This window comes from Tursiops truncatus, chromosome 9 (assembly GCF_011762595.2).
Source record: "Tursiops truncatus isolate mTurTru1 chromosome 9, mTurTru1.mat.Y, whole genome shotgun sequence".
In the NCBI taxonomy this organism is placed as follows: domain Eukaryota; kingdom Metazoa; phylum Chordata; class Mammalia; order Artiodactyla; family Delphinidae; genus Tursiops; species Tursiops truncatus.
Genome location: NC_047042.1, coordinates 40,525,572 through 40,541,647, shown reverse-complemented (window position 1 = coordinate 40,541,647; position 16,076 = coordinate 40,525,572).

The window sequence follows — 16,076 nt, the reverse complement described above, 5'->3', positions numbered from 1 at the left end:
TTGCCTAATTCTATCTATTCTACCTCTCTAGTATCTCTGGAATCTGTCTCATAGTTGAAATGTCTGTTGCTACTACCCCCTAATTTTTTATGGAAAAAAGCCCAAGTCCTTACTGTGGTATTAGGAATCTTTTGTTATCTGGCCACAACCTAAATTCACAATCTTATTTCCTATCTTTGCCCCTCATTTATGTCCCAGGCAAATTGAGATGTTTGCCATTCCTTGGAAATAGTTCTTTCTTTTATGCACACTTTGCTCATTCTGTTCCTTTCTTCCTAGAAAATTATGTAACCATTTCTTTAGTCTCCCAATCTTACTTATTTTCCAACACCCAGCTCAGGTGTCCTTCCCCGCTCTCCTTCTCTTCCTCAAAACTTACTGAAACATTTGGTGACATTTCCACATGTGTACTTCGAAAAGAATTGCCTAATCACAAAGAAGATTTTTGATTTTGTTTTTGAACTTTAGCTTTTCGTTTTGAACTGAACTTAAAACTTGTTTTAAACTTTTGTTTTAATCATTAGTTATTCAAATACATTTTTCTCGCTTAGAGTTAGTATTTTCATTAAGGTTTTAAAAATCTTTTATCAAGTAGAATGATCTGAAGTTAGATGAAATGTGATTAAAAAATATCTTGGTAGAATGATAGGGGTGAAAAAAAGATTTATTATATGCATGTGCTTTACCTTGCCAGTTTCTCAAGAAAGAAAGAAGAATCATTAGCAAATTCATGAGGGTTTTTTCCTGATAGATTTCTGTTCCTTTGATCAGTGGCTTTCAGAATTTCTTTTTAAGTTGTAAAACCTATTTTTTATACAATGTCTTACATAGAACCCCAATGTGTGACAAAATGTAGCCACTTAGGTTTCATTGGGAGAAGACTCGGAGTCCTTCACTACTCATCTTCCCCAATAGCCCCTGAAGCCGTTGGTCTAGAGTGTGATATAGTCACTTCTTTAACTTAGTACAGTTTAACAAAACTGCTTTGGTTTATGATGAAACATATTTTATAAGTGGGCAAATATAAGCTTAAATTTATATTTTATGTTTATAGTTTATAAATAGCTTTGAAAATGACCATAAAGGGAAAAACAAATTAATTCCTATTTTCTAATTAGTTATTTTCCATTCTTACATATACTTCAGATTGTTAGTCTTCAAAGGGAACTTAAAAAAAAAGTTTGAGACTTTGGGCAACGTGTATCATCTTAAAGTGATTTTGTAATGAACAAACATTTTCATTTCATGAATTCCAGATTCTAATAGAATATATTGATAATAACATTTTTGACAAAAATGCCCTCAAGGAGACTAGAACTATGAAGAATTCTAATTCCAAATCTGCTTCAGATATTTAGTTCTTTTTTTTTTAGATTCTGTACTTTATTTTTTTTAAATTTATTTTTGGCTCCATTGGGTGTTCATTGCTGCATGCAAGCTTTCTCTAGTTGTGGCGAGTGAGGGACTACTCTTTGTTGCAGTGTGTGGGCTTCTCATTGCGGTGGCTTCTCTTGTTGCGTAGCACGGGCTCTAGGCATGCAGGCTTCAGTAGTTGTGGCACGCGGGCTCAGTAGTTGTTGCTCGCAGGCTCCAGAGCACAGGCTTGGTAGTTGTGGCACACGGACCTAGTTGTTCCGCGGCACGTGGGATCCTCCCCCACAAGGGCTCGAACCCGCGTCCCCTGCATTGGCAGGCGGACTTGTAACCACTGCGCCATCAGGGAAGCCCCAGATATTTAGTTCTTAAAGTTTAAAGGGTACACTTTCCAAATAAAACTTACTGTTTTGTCTTATTGATAATTTGTAAATAACTATTTCTACTGTTTAGAATAAAAACAAATGGTATCTGTAAAAACCTATGTAAAGTTAAGAATGAGGTTAAAGTCAGATTTTTTTTATAGGGAGTGTTTACTCAAATGTAAACTTTCATATTATATTTAGGATAATGTATTTTATCCCAGAAGTTATTTGTTCGCATATAAATTGTAATATTTTAAAGTTACACCCTTACTTGTTTATATATTAATTTTAATTTTGTCCTTATGGATAAATTTTGTGCTTTTTGAGTTAAGCAATATGGAATTTTCTAAAATTACGTTTTGAATGTTCATGTTGTTTATCACACGTAACTTTAAAAGCATCACCTTCTTCAACCAATATCTTTTCCTTCCTAAAATACTAGCTGACTCTTTTATAAGCCTTTGCCTGGTTTAAAAAAGATAAGAGTGCTTTCAACACCCCTGAACCATGGAATTCCCATTCTTTTTTCCATGCCTTTTATTTTTCCCATAGCACCTGTCACTATGTGAAATACTATACATATTTACTGATTTATTTGTTTATTGTCTGTTTCCCTATAATGAGAACAGGGATTCTTGTCTATTTTATTAACTGCTGCAGCACTCATTCACCTACCACTCAAATTACTTAGAACTCAAATATTTGCCAATGAAAGAAAATCTTGAAATAACATAGATTTTTATAGAATCTAAAAAAAGTTTTAATATTTCCAGGGTCTTTCATTTGTAATAGTCAGTATGAAAGTGTTGTTTAGATATATAGTGTGTGTTTCATCATTGCTATACCATTAGTAATTTCAAGAGTGGCATCTGTGACTTGATTCAAAGAGAGGAGGCCAAAACATTGCTGTTGTGTTAAAAAGTCAGCTCATGCTCTATGCATTCTTCTACTGTATGTCAAACTGACAGCTTAATGTATGAAAAAGATTGTATGGAAGACCACAGTGATTCATTTGAATAGTCTGTATTTTGATACTGTTTGAATTTTAAACAGAAAGCTTATGGTTCTTATGGAAGGAAAAATAATGGGAAAAGTACATTGTGCTATTTATTTACATTAGGGGAAAATTGTGCAGCTCACACACAAAGCCATGCATTTACAGACTTTTTCTTTAATTAGTGGTACTCTGTAATGTTTGTATTTATTGAATATTTATTAAGAAATATGTGTCATATAACAGACTGAAAAGTTATCTCAGGTGCCAACGTGTTTAATGGAGTAAAGTCAATCATCAAAGTAATAGCTAAAATGTTAAGAGCTATTTCTTTCAAGCACTTAATGAGCATTCTTTATGCATTATTTTATGAAATCTTTACAGACTTATGATGTCATACTATTATTGCTATTTTTCATTTTACAATTAAGAAAACTGAAGCTTAGATCAACTGGTGTTTTAATTTTGACTTGAACTTTCAACCAAAAAATAACTTATTAATGTCAGGAAAGCAGTGCATTGCTTTTGATGGCTGTTACTCTGGATTTTAACATAGGTCTGCTTTTATCATTTTAAGATTTATCAAAGGCACATGTATTGTGTTAACAGTATGATAGTCTCCTTTTTATGGAAAATATTTTTATCATATATTTAAAAGTATATCTAAAGACATAAGTATGATACTTAGAATTGCAAGACTAAATATGATGTAGTGGTGGGTACTGAAAGTTTCAATCCAGTAAACTTTGAGCAACAACTATGTATAAGGCACTGCATTTGGTACTAAAGGGGTTAAAAAAAATGAAAGTAATACAGTTACAACTTCAAAAACAGACAGTTTAGTAGCTATGAATAAAGTGGTTCCCACCTTTATCTCTTGGACACTTCATCCTCCTCTGTTCTTCAGTGTTCAATTCAGTACTGTGGTGGAGAATAGAGTTGGAGTACAACTATAGCATTTTGGGGGACTGGGAGAATGGGATACCTAAGGAAGACCATGGGAGTCTAAGCATAGCTTTCCAATTAGTGTACTGCAGATTGGTTACAGGTGTGCCAGCCTTCTAGCAGCGGGTGACCTGGGGCTGCTTGCCCTCTCAAGCTGTGAGCATTCTTGTTAGTTTGTCCTAATGGACTGAACAAACATTTTCTATGAATGCTATGGAGGGAAAATGTTGGGAAGCCCTGTAGTTGAAGGAAATGATGAACAAAATCATTTTTTTTGTTAATCCTGTTAGCTCTGACAGGAAGCATGTGGCATATTTCCCAAACTTTCATTAGAATAGACTATAGTATTATTAATATTTTCCCTTAAGTCAACTCTGGGTTTCAGCTTAGGTCTGCTTTTATCATTTTATGATTTATTAAAGGCAGAGATGTAGCTATTATATAAATAATACATATATAATCTTAGTTGTAAGTAATGTGAAGGTAAAAATGATTTCTGAGGACCACCATCTTATATATCAATTCTGTGTGTAGACACATACTGATTTACAAGGAGTTCAAAATGAATATATAGAATGAGTCACTTAAAACATTCTTTTTGAAACAACATGACTTTAAATGCTGGTAGCTTTGTTCAAATCGTCTTTTCACTTTCCAGTGGTAGAAATACAGTATTCACGGACACTTGCTCTGAGCGGTAAGCATTTTTATTTAGTTTATCTAGAACTGTAGACCAAATCCCAACAGCACGGTGCCACTTTGACTTGATTTACAAACTACCTATTTAAGTTTGTGGACACTTCACTCTCATAGGATTCCAGTTGAGCTGCAGATGTTTAGCCAGGCCAGTTGGCTGTATCCAGAATTAATTGGAATTCTAACTAGGACAAATAACAAATATATTCATCTGTGTTATCCTAATCAAAATCCTGACAAAAATTGTCATGGAACTTGACAAGCTAACTCTAAAACTCAGATGGAATAATAAATGGGCAAGACTAGACAAGAAAATTTTGAAAAATAAGCAGAAAGTGTGTTTGCCATACAAGCTATTAGATCATATATTAGATCATACTTTAAAACTATAGAAATCAAAACAGCCTATTATTGACCCAGAAGTAGAAAAATAGGTTTTAGGAACTGAATACAGATTCATAAAAGTCCTTTACCTCAAAGTCCTTTACCTTTAAAACTGGTAGGTAAAGACATACTATTTAATAAATGGTGTCAGAGTGATTTATTATTCATTTGGGGAAAAAAGGTTAAATTCGTGCCTCACATTGTTCACTAAAATAAACAATGTGAGGGCTTCCCTGGTGGCGCAGTGGTTGAGAGTCCGCCTGCCAATGCAGGGGACACGGGTTCGTGCCCCGGTCCGGGAAGATCCCACATGCCGTGGAGCTGCTGCGCCCGTGAGCCATGGCCGCTGACCCTGCGCGTCGGGAGCCTGTGCTCCGCAACAGGAGAGGCCACAACAGTGAGAGGCCCGCGTATCGCAAAAAAAACAACAACAATGTGAGAGATGAATGATCTAGACCAGGGGTCAGAAAACTCTGATCCATGGCCTGGCTGCCTGTTTTTGTAAATAAAGCTTTTTAAGAACACAGCCTTGCCCATTTCTTTATGAATTGTCTTTCACGCAACAGCAGAGTTGAGTTGTTATGCAACAAGGACCATTTGGACTACAAATCCTAAAATATTTACTCTTTGGTCTTTTAAGAAAAACTTGTCTGACCCCTGATTTAGACGTTAAAGAATCACCATAAAGCAGTATTTAGGGGGTAGAAAAAATAGGATTATGTTTATGGGTATAGCCAAATTAGTTATAGTAGGCTAACTGCTATATCAAATAATCCCAGTATATCAGTTTTTCACAATGAAAGTTTACTTCTCACTTTATGTTCAGTTCCTAAGCAGTTGGTTGTTCTGTTGCAAGCAGTCTCTTAGAAGTGTAGAATCCTGCCATCCCTTAACGCAGTGAAGACCTGCTCTAGATCCTGTAGGGGAGCAGAATTTTACCACCCTAAAATGTCTCTTTGGAATATTAATTGTTTCAAGCTGGTCATTTTCTGAGAACCAGCAGACATGGGAGGGGCTCTGAAAACCAAGTAGGAATTGCCCTTTTTAAAGAAGCATTTGTTTACATTTGTAAGGGAAATCTCCATTTGTAAGGGTGTCTCCCTCTCTGTGCCTGGAAGAGGAAGATCACCAAACTTCTAGAAACTCTTGTCCCAGGAGAAGGCAATGACTTAAATCTGCAAAAAAGCCTTACCCTGTTTACTGTGCTTTTCCTGGTAATCTCCCATAGCTGACTCTCCCTACCCTCAACTTCCTTTTTTATCTTTAGTTGAGGATGGTATTTAAGGTGAAGGCTTTGGCCATTTGGGGGAGTTACTCAGTTTTTTAGGTCTCTCCTATCAATACATGTTATTAAACTTTGATTTTCTCCTGTTAATCTGTCTCATGTCGATTGAATTATTAGACCAGCTAGAAGAACCTGCATAGGTAGAGGAAAATTTCTTCCTCCTCAACACTATTTATAGTTCTTTTTTTTTTGTAATTAAATAGCATCAATTATATAATTAAAACAAGAAATATACTCACACAGTAGGAGTCAGAATTGTTCCAGAGAAAGATATCTGAAGTGCTTAAAAAATAATAATAATAAATTAAAAAGATGTCATTTCAACCATACATATTTTTTAGTCTCAGTGGAACAACATTATTACTAAAACTTAACTTTATAATTGCTAGTGATTATTTTGAGAGCAAATTCAAATGTACTATACAGTCTATGTTAATTTTGCATAGAGATATTTAATATGTCACTTAGGTTCTACAATCAGTTTTATTCAGTGCAATATAGTACATAAAACATACCTATTATAAAATCTATTTTCTAAATGAAGACAGTTTAATGTTTTGTTTCCCATATTAGTGAATTTCATGGAGCAAGTATCTTTCTACACAATTTAAGATTATGGAAATTAAGTTGATATTGTTTAGCCAATCTACATGGAGTAAGCTTGTTGAAACAAATATGTCATTTATGAATTATATACAATGTAATGTAGGTGAATTGTGCTGACACGATAGAGGTGATTATAGTGTTTGGATTTATGTGTGCTCAAAGTACAAAGCAGCTAAAGGACTAATAAGTCAGTTGCCCTTTGTATGAATGGCTTCTTTATGCATTAGTCATCTGTCTATTGGGACTCATGATTCTAATGGCAAAGTTCCTCATAAAGATAATGTTACTCCTTCCTCTGTTGGTGACAACTTGTTGCCTCAGAATATCCATTCTCTTCTTTTTAGAGCTCTGAGTTTTAGGTGGGTCCCTTGCCAACAAGTAAAAGACTATCTTTACCAGCCTGCCTTGTGGCTAGATGTGGCATATGACTAAATCTAGGCCAATAATATGTAAGTGGAAGCACTGTATATGGGACTCATGGTTAGTTTTTGAAGGAAAAGGGCATGCTCTTCTCTCTCATCCTCTTTTCTGTTGCCTTGAACCCAGACTAAATGACAGGAGCTCTAGCAGCTCTTTCAGACTATGAAGTAACCATGAATTAGAAACCAACACTGAAGGTGATGAACAAGAAATAAAGACTTTCTCAACAAACATTGAGGGAATTTGTTGCTGATAGGACCTGCCTTGCAAGTAATGTTAAAATAATTTCTTCAAAGAGAAGATATAGGTCAAAAACTTTTATCTACATAAAGAAAGGAAGAACTTTAGAGATGGAATAAGAGAAACAAAGGTCATTCAACATGGTGCTGGGTTAGGAATGTCTCTTGGGAGTTCATTTGTGAATCCCCATACCCAGGCCCGTCATGCTGCAGACCTTCTGTAAAGGTTTCCCAAGAAGTGAACACCAAAACCTGGAGTAAGAAATATTGGGGCTCAGGCTTCCCTGGTGGTGCAGTGGTTAAGAATCCAATGCAGGAGACACGGGTTTAAGCCCTGGTCCGGGAAGATCCCATGTTCCACAGAGCAACTAAGCCTATGTGCCACAACTACTGAAGCCTGCGCTCTAGAGCCCGCGACCCACAACTACTGAGCCCGTGTGCCACAACTACTGAAGCCTGTGCGCCTAGATCCTGTGCTCCACAACAAGAGAAGCCACCGCAATGAGAAGCCTGCGCACCACAACAAAGATTAGACCCCCGCTCACCGCAACTAGTGAAAGCCCACGGGCAGCAACGAAGACCAAATGCAGCCAAAAATAAATAAATAAACAAACAAGTCAATTAAAAAAAAGATATATTGGGGCTCACGGTTAAAGAACCTGCCAGAGGGAGATCATCTTCAAAGCAATGCCACTTTTCATCATTTCCCAATCCACTTTTGGCATTAATATAATTTCACTGGAAAAGGTAAATGGTAAGTTATACAAATAATATTTTTAAAACAGGAAATAAGCAAAGAAAAAAAAAACTAGAGTTACCACCCTCCTCTTCATCCTTTTATTCTAACTGTACCCCCCTTTACACTATAGCTCCCACTTTATTTTTTTATTATTATTTTTTTTGCGGTACGCGGGCCTCTCACTGCCGTGGCCTCTCCCGCCGCGGAGCACAGGCTCTGGACGCCATGGCCCACGGGCCCAGCAGCTCCGTGGCACGTGGGATCCTCCCAGACCGGGGCCCGAACCTGCGTCCCCCGCACTGGCAGGCAGACTCCCAACCACTGTGTCACCAGGGAAGCCCATATAGCTCCCATTTTAAACAAAGCCTATGAAATGGTACACGGTAGGTCTCTTGAACTTTAGGCATTGATGTACCACTTTCACAATTGTCATCATTCCCACTGTGGAAGTAAAATTTATATTTTATGGCAAGACAAGAAAACTTTAAACATAAAAAATTTTCTCTGCCCTTTGGCCTCCTCTCTCCTGCTTTGCACTGTGTATCTGCATTATGCATCAACCAAACCTCCCATCAGCAGAAATGCCAGTTCAACCATAAAGAGCAACATTCTCCTGGCACCAGCAAAGAGGACTCCTTAAAAGATAACATTCCTTCTTAATCTTACAAGGGGCCACAATGATGCTTAGATCAAATCAGGATTGTAAAACTGTCAATAATACATCATTTAAGGTACAGCCCTCTGTCTCAAAAAACTTATATAACTGTGCCTTGACTTCTAATGGGTAGAAGCTTCTCGGAGCTTTCTGAGATGCTATCCCTGAGTTATAATCCTCAATTTGGCTGCGATAAAATTTTCCACTTCTTTCTTAGATCGAGTGATTAATTTTTCGTTGACACCACTGACCCCAGCCACAGTGTCTAACTACTCAAGCCATCTCCTAAGCAATAATTTCCATAATATCACAGTTTGATTGGGAAATCATATTGTTTTAAAATTATATAATCACTAAATTTAAATATATTTATGTATAGAGAAAAATTAAGTCCTGTGACACTGTTAACAAATGTATCACACTTTGGGAAATTCAGGGATGGAAGTTAGAGTATTGGGCTAGCCGTCAGAAGACCAGAAGTCTAGAACTGGCTCTGCCCCTTAAGGAGCTGTGCTTTTGCAAAGTATATAACCGTCCAAAGCCTCAGTTTCCTTGTCTCTAGAATGAATATAGCATAATTGAGGTCCATGGTATATTTTTCAATAAATGTTAGCAAATGTACCAATAATTTCCTTGTCACCCATTGTGATACCGTGATTTATAATAAGAAAGATATATTTGGTCTTCATTGCATAATTGACACAGAGGTCATAAAACCCTTGACATCTCCTAAGTGATGAGTAATAAAACTGCCTTTTGTTATTCATAACAAGCCCCTTTCACTCACACCAGAATTTATGTTAATGACGTGATTTTTGAAAAGCCCCTAAGGATGGGGCCCAGTTGCCTCTAATCAACTATGCGATTAGAGGGTTGGAATTTTCAACCCCACCCTTGAGACCTTTAGGGAGGGGAGTGGGGCTAGAGATTGAGTTCAATCACCAGTGGCCAGTCATCTAATAAATAATGTCTATGTAATAAAGCCTCCATAAAACCCCCAAAAGACAGGATTGGAAGAGCTTCCAGGTTGGTGAATGCATCCACGTGCTGGGAGGGTGGCGAACCTCAGTTCCACAGGCCAGAGCTCCTGCACTCAGGACCCTTTGAACCTTACGCAGTGAATGAATTTATCAGGCTGTTCATCTGTATCCTTTATAACATCCTCTATAATAAGCTGGTAAACATAAGTAAATGTTTCCCTGAGCTCTGTGAGCCATTTTAGCAAATTACTGAATTCAAGGAAGAGGTCATGAGAATCCCAGTTTTTAGCCAGTGAGTCAGAAGTACAGATGACAAGCTGGACTTCAGTTGGTGTCTAAAGTAGGGGCAGTCTTATGGGACTGAGCCCTTAACCTGTTGGATCTGATTCTGTTGTTACTGAATTAGACAGTCCCTCTCTTGGAGTCCTAGCTGAACCGAAGCCTTCCTGGCTCAGTGAGGGAGTTCTATGCTGCTCAGGTTCACTCTTCCAATAACAAAACTGAGTTTGGTGCAAGCAAAACAGGCTTTTATTCAATGACCAGAGAATGGAGAAGGGAAGCTCATGCTCTAAAAGCACCTCCTCCCTGAAGGGACGAAAGTGGGGGACTTTTAAGGGGTAAGAGGCAGACAGGTCATCAGGGCTCTAGGAAAAGGGTGGAGATTTCCAGGTGAAACAGGAAGGAAGGGAGCAGGGCACAACCTTTAAAAGAAAGATATAGCCATAGTACATGAGAAAGACTGGTTATAACCATGTGGGTCCAAGATGGTGGAAGATTCGACCTCCAGCAGACCTTGAGCCTTATTATATACTGATTGTAAAACATGAGCATATGCTAAATAACACACCCACGGGGCGCCATGACAGTTCTGAGGCCAACCATAAAAGGTCAAAAAGTGGGCGGTGGCCCAGTTCCTGGAAATCCCCGCCCCTTCCCCAAAATAATTGGAATAATCCTCTCACTCATTAGCCTGTGAAATTACCCAGCCCATATAAACTAACCACGCCATATTTTGAAGCCTCTTGCCTTCCGAGATGGCTCACGCTCTGTCTGTGGAGTGTGTTTCTCTCTAAATAAATCCACTTCTTACCTATCACTTCATCTCCAAATTCTTTTGCAACGAAGCAAGAACCTTAAATTCACCAGGAACACAGGGGCATCTGGGGGCATCTGGGGCATTTGCAGTCTTCCAGGCTCCAGGTTTCCTCTGCACAGGGTATTCCTGTGGTCAAATCAGAGCCGGTTCAGGGCAGTTTACCACTATATATCTCTGAAAGCATGTATCTCTCAAAGTATAACTGCAAAGCATCTCTGCCAAACACAGGTACAGCTGAAACAAACACAGAGATGAATCAGGGCATGTCCTTCAGCTCTCAGAGGTTGGCATGGAGACACAGAGATAAATCAAGGCAAGGAAAGTGATGACCTTTAGCCTACTTGGCCCACTATCTTGGATCTAGCCAGTTCAGTTTGGTTTTTTCATGGGCCTTTGTGGCATCCTGTTGATAAAACACGATTAGGCTACAAGGTTAAAAACAGGTCTGTGGCCTGGGCTGCACAGCATGGGTGACACTATCTCCAGGTAGAGTCAGAATTCAGTTAAATCTGTAGGATACTCAGTACGTGTTCACGGAGAATTGGAGCATTGTTTGGTGGTGTTGGAAAGCAAACCACCCACTGATAACTTTCCATCCCGCAACTATTTTGCCTCTTTTCCCTATCTCTGGAAGGAAGCAAAATGGCCTTCACCTAGAAGACTTTAAAAGCTGGGTGCCGGACTTTCCTCGTGGTCCAGTGGGTAAGACTCCGTGCTCCCAATGCAGGGGGCCTGGGTTCAATCCCCGGTCGGGGAACTAGATCCTGCATGCATGCCTCAACTAAAGATCCCGCGTGTGGCAACAAAGATCTGGCACAGCCTAAATAAGTAAATATTTTTAAAAATAAATAAATGAAAGCTGGTTGAGCCCTATTTCTGCTATGCTGCCTGAAGTGGATAATGGCCAGTAACTCACAAGAGACAATCCTAGGAAGAATGAGCTAATTTTATAAACCTGTAATGTGAACTCTCAGACAGAACACTAAAAAGTCTACGTTTTCTGCAGGAGCCTTCAGCACTCCAGGGGAAACTTGATTTGCCTGAATAATAATAAACTATAATGATAATAGCCAAGTGCACCTCACAGGAGTACTAAGCTTTAATGACTCAATATTTGTGGAACCCTTGAGCACCTCCAAAGTTATGTAAGCATAAATGAATAAGTAGGGACACCATATACCATTGTTATTTCTACATTAAATCTCTCTTGGCAATTTCTTATCTTATAATAGCCTGTAAGGTAGGTATTGTATGAGACTAATACATGAACAAAATTATGGAAGAAATAAGTACAAAATAATATATAGTGGTGATTTCCAATGAAATAATTATAATCTCATATTAGTGAAAAAGAATGGAGTCCTTAATAGCACCTCTAAAAAGCCATTCCTAGGTTGTAAAGTAGAAAAATGAAAATCTGGAAGAGACCCTTAAGATTTAAATGTCTAAAAAGAGTTTGAAAAAACACTTGCTATTTTTTTCTTAGGAAGGAGACAGCTAAGATTTTAGTTGTTTTTTTCACTATGAAGAAATTATAATGATGTTCACTCTGTTTAATTTATCTCTTAATAGAAATTGTATATTTTCATACATCTTCCATTCTGCCTTTCCATCTTCCCCTCCATCACCAGCATTATTTATGCAATGTGATAATACTTTTAATGTTCCTAGGTTAAAAAAATATCTTCAGAACCCTGTATATTTTCATCATATTTTCTAAAATGCACCATTGTGATTGTGATATTGTCCCTAATTTCAACTGGGGTAGCTAAAGATAGAATGCGTCGGACCAAACAATGTCTTCAACAAACTTGCGTGTAATACCACAATCTCCACCAATGAAAGATTCATTTCTTCCAGTGAGTTTCATCTATAAAAAATCCTCTGAGAGGATTCTGCTGAAGAGTGCTCTTATTGTCCTTGCTTTTCCCCTTTCACCTAGCTGACATCATTTTCCTCAAGACCAAGGGAGTTTCCAGGGGTGAGAAGGAAAGTAAAAATAATGTTACCTCTTTGATGAGAGTAATTCTGAGTGGGACAACACTGTACCAGGTTTTGAACAGGTTCTTCGTCCTGAGAGAGGGCAGAAGCGACATGGAGAGGTAGGAGGACATTAATACAAAACCCACGTGCTTTATGTTCTGCCTAGGACCAGATGTGATGGCCTATAAGCATCAGTCGTAGGATTATTTTCCACTCACTGAGTATTCTTGCCATTGTTCTGCTTTTTGTTTACAGCATTGACATTTTGTACACAGTTAATATTTTTACATCCTTACACCCTGTTGAACATACTAAATTTTGTCACTCCAGTAGTATTGGGAGTGGACTTGGACAATAGGGGCCTCTACCCCAGCAGGTGCTTCAGCAGTGCCATTTTCCACGTCACTCCGACAGGACCAAGGGCATGTGGCCACCCAGAGACTGTGTTCCGCCTTCTAGACCATACCATGGTAACTGGGACTCTGGATTGTCCGTTCCACAAGCGCTGAGCCCACTCTTCATCCCCGTGGGAGCTCTTTCCTGGAGTCTCTCTTCCTGTTGGTCTGCTTGCAGTGGGTGTCTTCCTCCCTAGACCCTAAGGGTAAAGAAACGCTGTTAGAGATGTCTATGGATCCTGTGGGCATTGCAGACCCCTCAAGTGTGGAGTGATATTGGGGTGGGAAGAGACAGGGAGGAGGAATGGATGGTGGAGTGGGGACAGTTGGAAACAGCTGGACCTGCCATCATCACATTCAGTTGTAGAGCAAAGAAAATTCTGAAAAGTCTCGATTAAAACCTTGTCTCACAGTCCAGTGGTTAAGACTCAGTGCTTCCACTGCAGAGGGCACAGGTTCGATCGGTGGGGTGCAGCCAAAAAAAAAAAAAAACAACCTTGCCTCAGCCTCAGGTTTCTTCCAAGACTTTTAAAGAAGAGCCCTGGAGGTAGGGCTTGGGGGTCATCAAGTGGGCAGAGAATTCCAGGCATAAAGAGAAATCTTATTTCTTTTTCTTTTCTTTTTCTTCCTTCCCTTCCTCCCTTCCTTCTTTTTTTTTTTGTTCAGAATCAAAGGAAATCTTTATTCTTTGATCAAAGAATGGAGAGGTATGACCTCCTACTTTCCCAGTACATGCTCTCCCTGACACGCCGTGGCAGGGCTCCTTTCTACGGGTCTTGTCAGCGGGGGAGAGGGCGGAGTTCTTGCGGGTTGGCGCAGGCGTACTGCTCAGGGCTCCAGCCGGCAGTGCCGGTGCAGCGCGTCTGCGCACAGCCCACCACCGCCATCTTGAACTGTGGGGTCGCGCGCGGCCCTTCTGCGCACAGCCAGCCAAGCTGAGGTGTCAGGCGCAGACGCTCGACCCTGGGAACTTCTGACCCTGACCCCGGTCAGAAGTGCTCGGTGTGTGGACTCTGCATGCGGACCCCTGTGAGAAAATGAAACCGGACTAAGCCCAAAGGAGAAAAAAAAGGTTAGACTTGACTTTATTGCCCACATTCTGTTTTTATTTCCTGGGAATTGTTAATGGACTTTGCCGGTGACAGATCCCTCCTCTGCCTTTTGTCCTGCTTCTCATTCTTGAGGGGCGCTGATGGGCACAGGTTGTTTACTGTAACTGCTTCCTGCTAAGTATGGGTGTTGTCATAACCCGGGGTGGAGAAGCAGGACTTCTCCCCAGCTACTTTTAGGTATGTTTGATGGTCCCAAGGCCTCAGCTCTAACTTTTTGTATCCCTAGTGACCACCTTTTGCCTTACCTTTTGGAGACAAAGGACACTAGACAATTTAATATACCTGGCCCAAATATTAGCGAGAGGATAATGGTCACATGTCAAATTTTCCTAAAAATAAAGGTATCTAGGTCTTTTGCCTGTAGGCAAATGTGACCTGATGTCGAGGCTCTTTGCTCTGGCCCTAATATCCCTGGTTACACTTTGGTTGTGTTCGTTTTTTTTTTTTTTTTGCGGTACGCGGGCCTCTCACTGTTGCGACCTCTCCCGTTGTGGAGCACAGGCTCCGGACGCGCAGGCTCAGCGGCCATGGCTCACGGGCCCAGCCGCTCCGCGGCATGTGGGATCTTCCCGGACCAGGGCAGGAACCCGTGTCCCCTGCATCGGCAGGCGGACTCTCAACCACTGCACCACCAAGGAAGCCCTTTGGTTGTGTTTTGGAAGAGAAGCTTCAGGTCAGAGAGAGGTTCACACTAGTAGTCAAGGGTGTCTCTTGTTCTAGGTTGTTTCTCTGGAGGTTAAGTCTCGGGGAGCTCTTGCCTAGAATGCAACGTCCCCACGGAGTTGCAACCCCCCTTGCGTCACGGTGTTTTTGGCAAGAAAGTAAATTAATTTTGAAACTGTGCTGTGCATTTTACTGTTCCTTTACCACATTAAAAAAAATATTGTAAAGGTATATTTGTTTTTACAAAGGTAGAAAATATTTAACAGTTTGTTGTCTTGTTTATTGTATCTTTTATATTTGGGTGGGCGGGACCTGATTATATAACAAGGCCCTCCCAACTTGCCTGGGTACAATTTTTGATATAGGATTGAGAGAACATTACAGATGAATAAGATGAGTATTTTCAGATGATTCAGTTGAGTATTTCTATAATCAGGTACAGTATGCAGCGATGAGCATAGTGTAGTCAATCTCTACGTTAATCAAGATATAGAATATTTTCATGCTACATAATGAAAAGGGGAGAGAGAATGGAGATCTAATGCATACCATGACGTTTTCTTAAAGTAGTACTGCCACATATATCAAAATGGCTCTCTTTTCCTCATAGTTAGCAAAGCACTGATCTATATATAAAGTGCAAAAAATGATTAAATTTCTAGTAAGTTCACATATGTAAGTGACTAGTATGGAGAAAGTCATAATATAGTATATGAAAAAGTTATTGTGGGACTTTCTCTTAGGCAATAGAATGGAAGAACTTTAGAAATAACCCTTTATTTTATATGTAGAAGTAAGTTGAGACCCAGAGCTTCGGCCAGTGCTCCATGATTAAATAGTGTTGATGCCAGATTCCTAATACAAGGAGCTTTCTGCTATAATCACTCCCAAATGGCTGATCCGTCATTAATACAAATGCCCCAAAAGATACTTGATATTACGTACAGATTATATTTCTGTTAAACTAGTGTAAACTTTCCCCGGTTCCATATCTCTAGATTCCTGGTTTGTTACATTATTGCTAAATGGTTTAACTGGAATTGACTGACTAGTACTAAGCAAATATTCTGCAAACCTAAGGAAAACTATATATAAAGCATTAACTGGTAGGTATAGTCTTTTGTTCTTAATTCAAGGATCGTCAG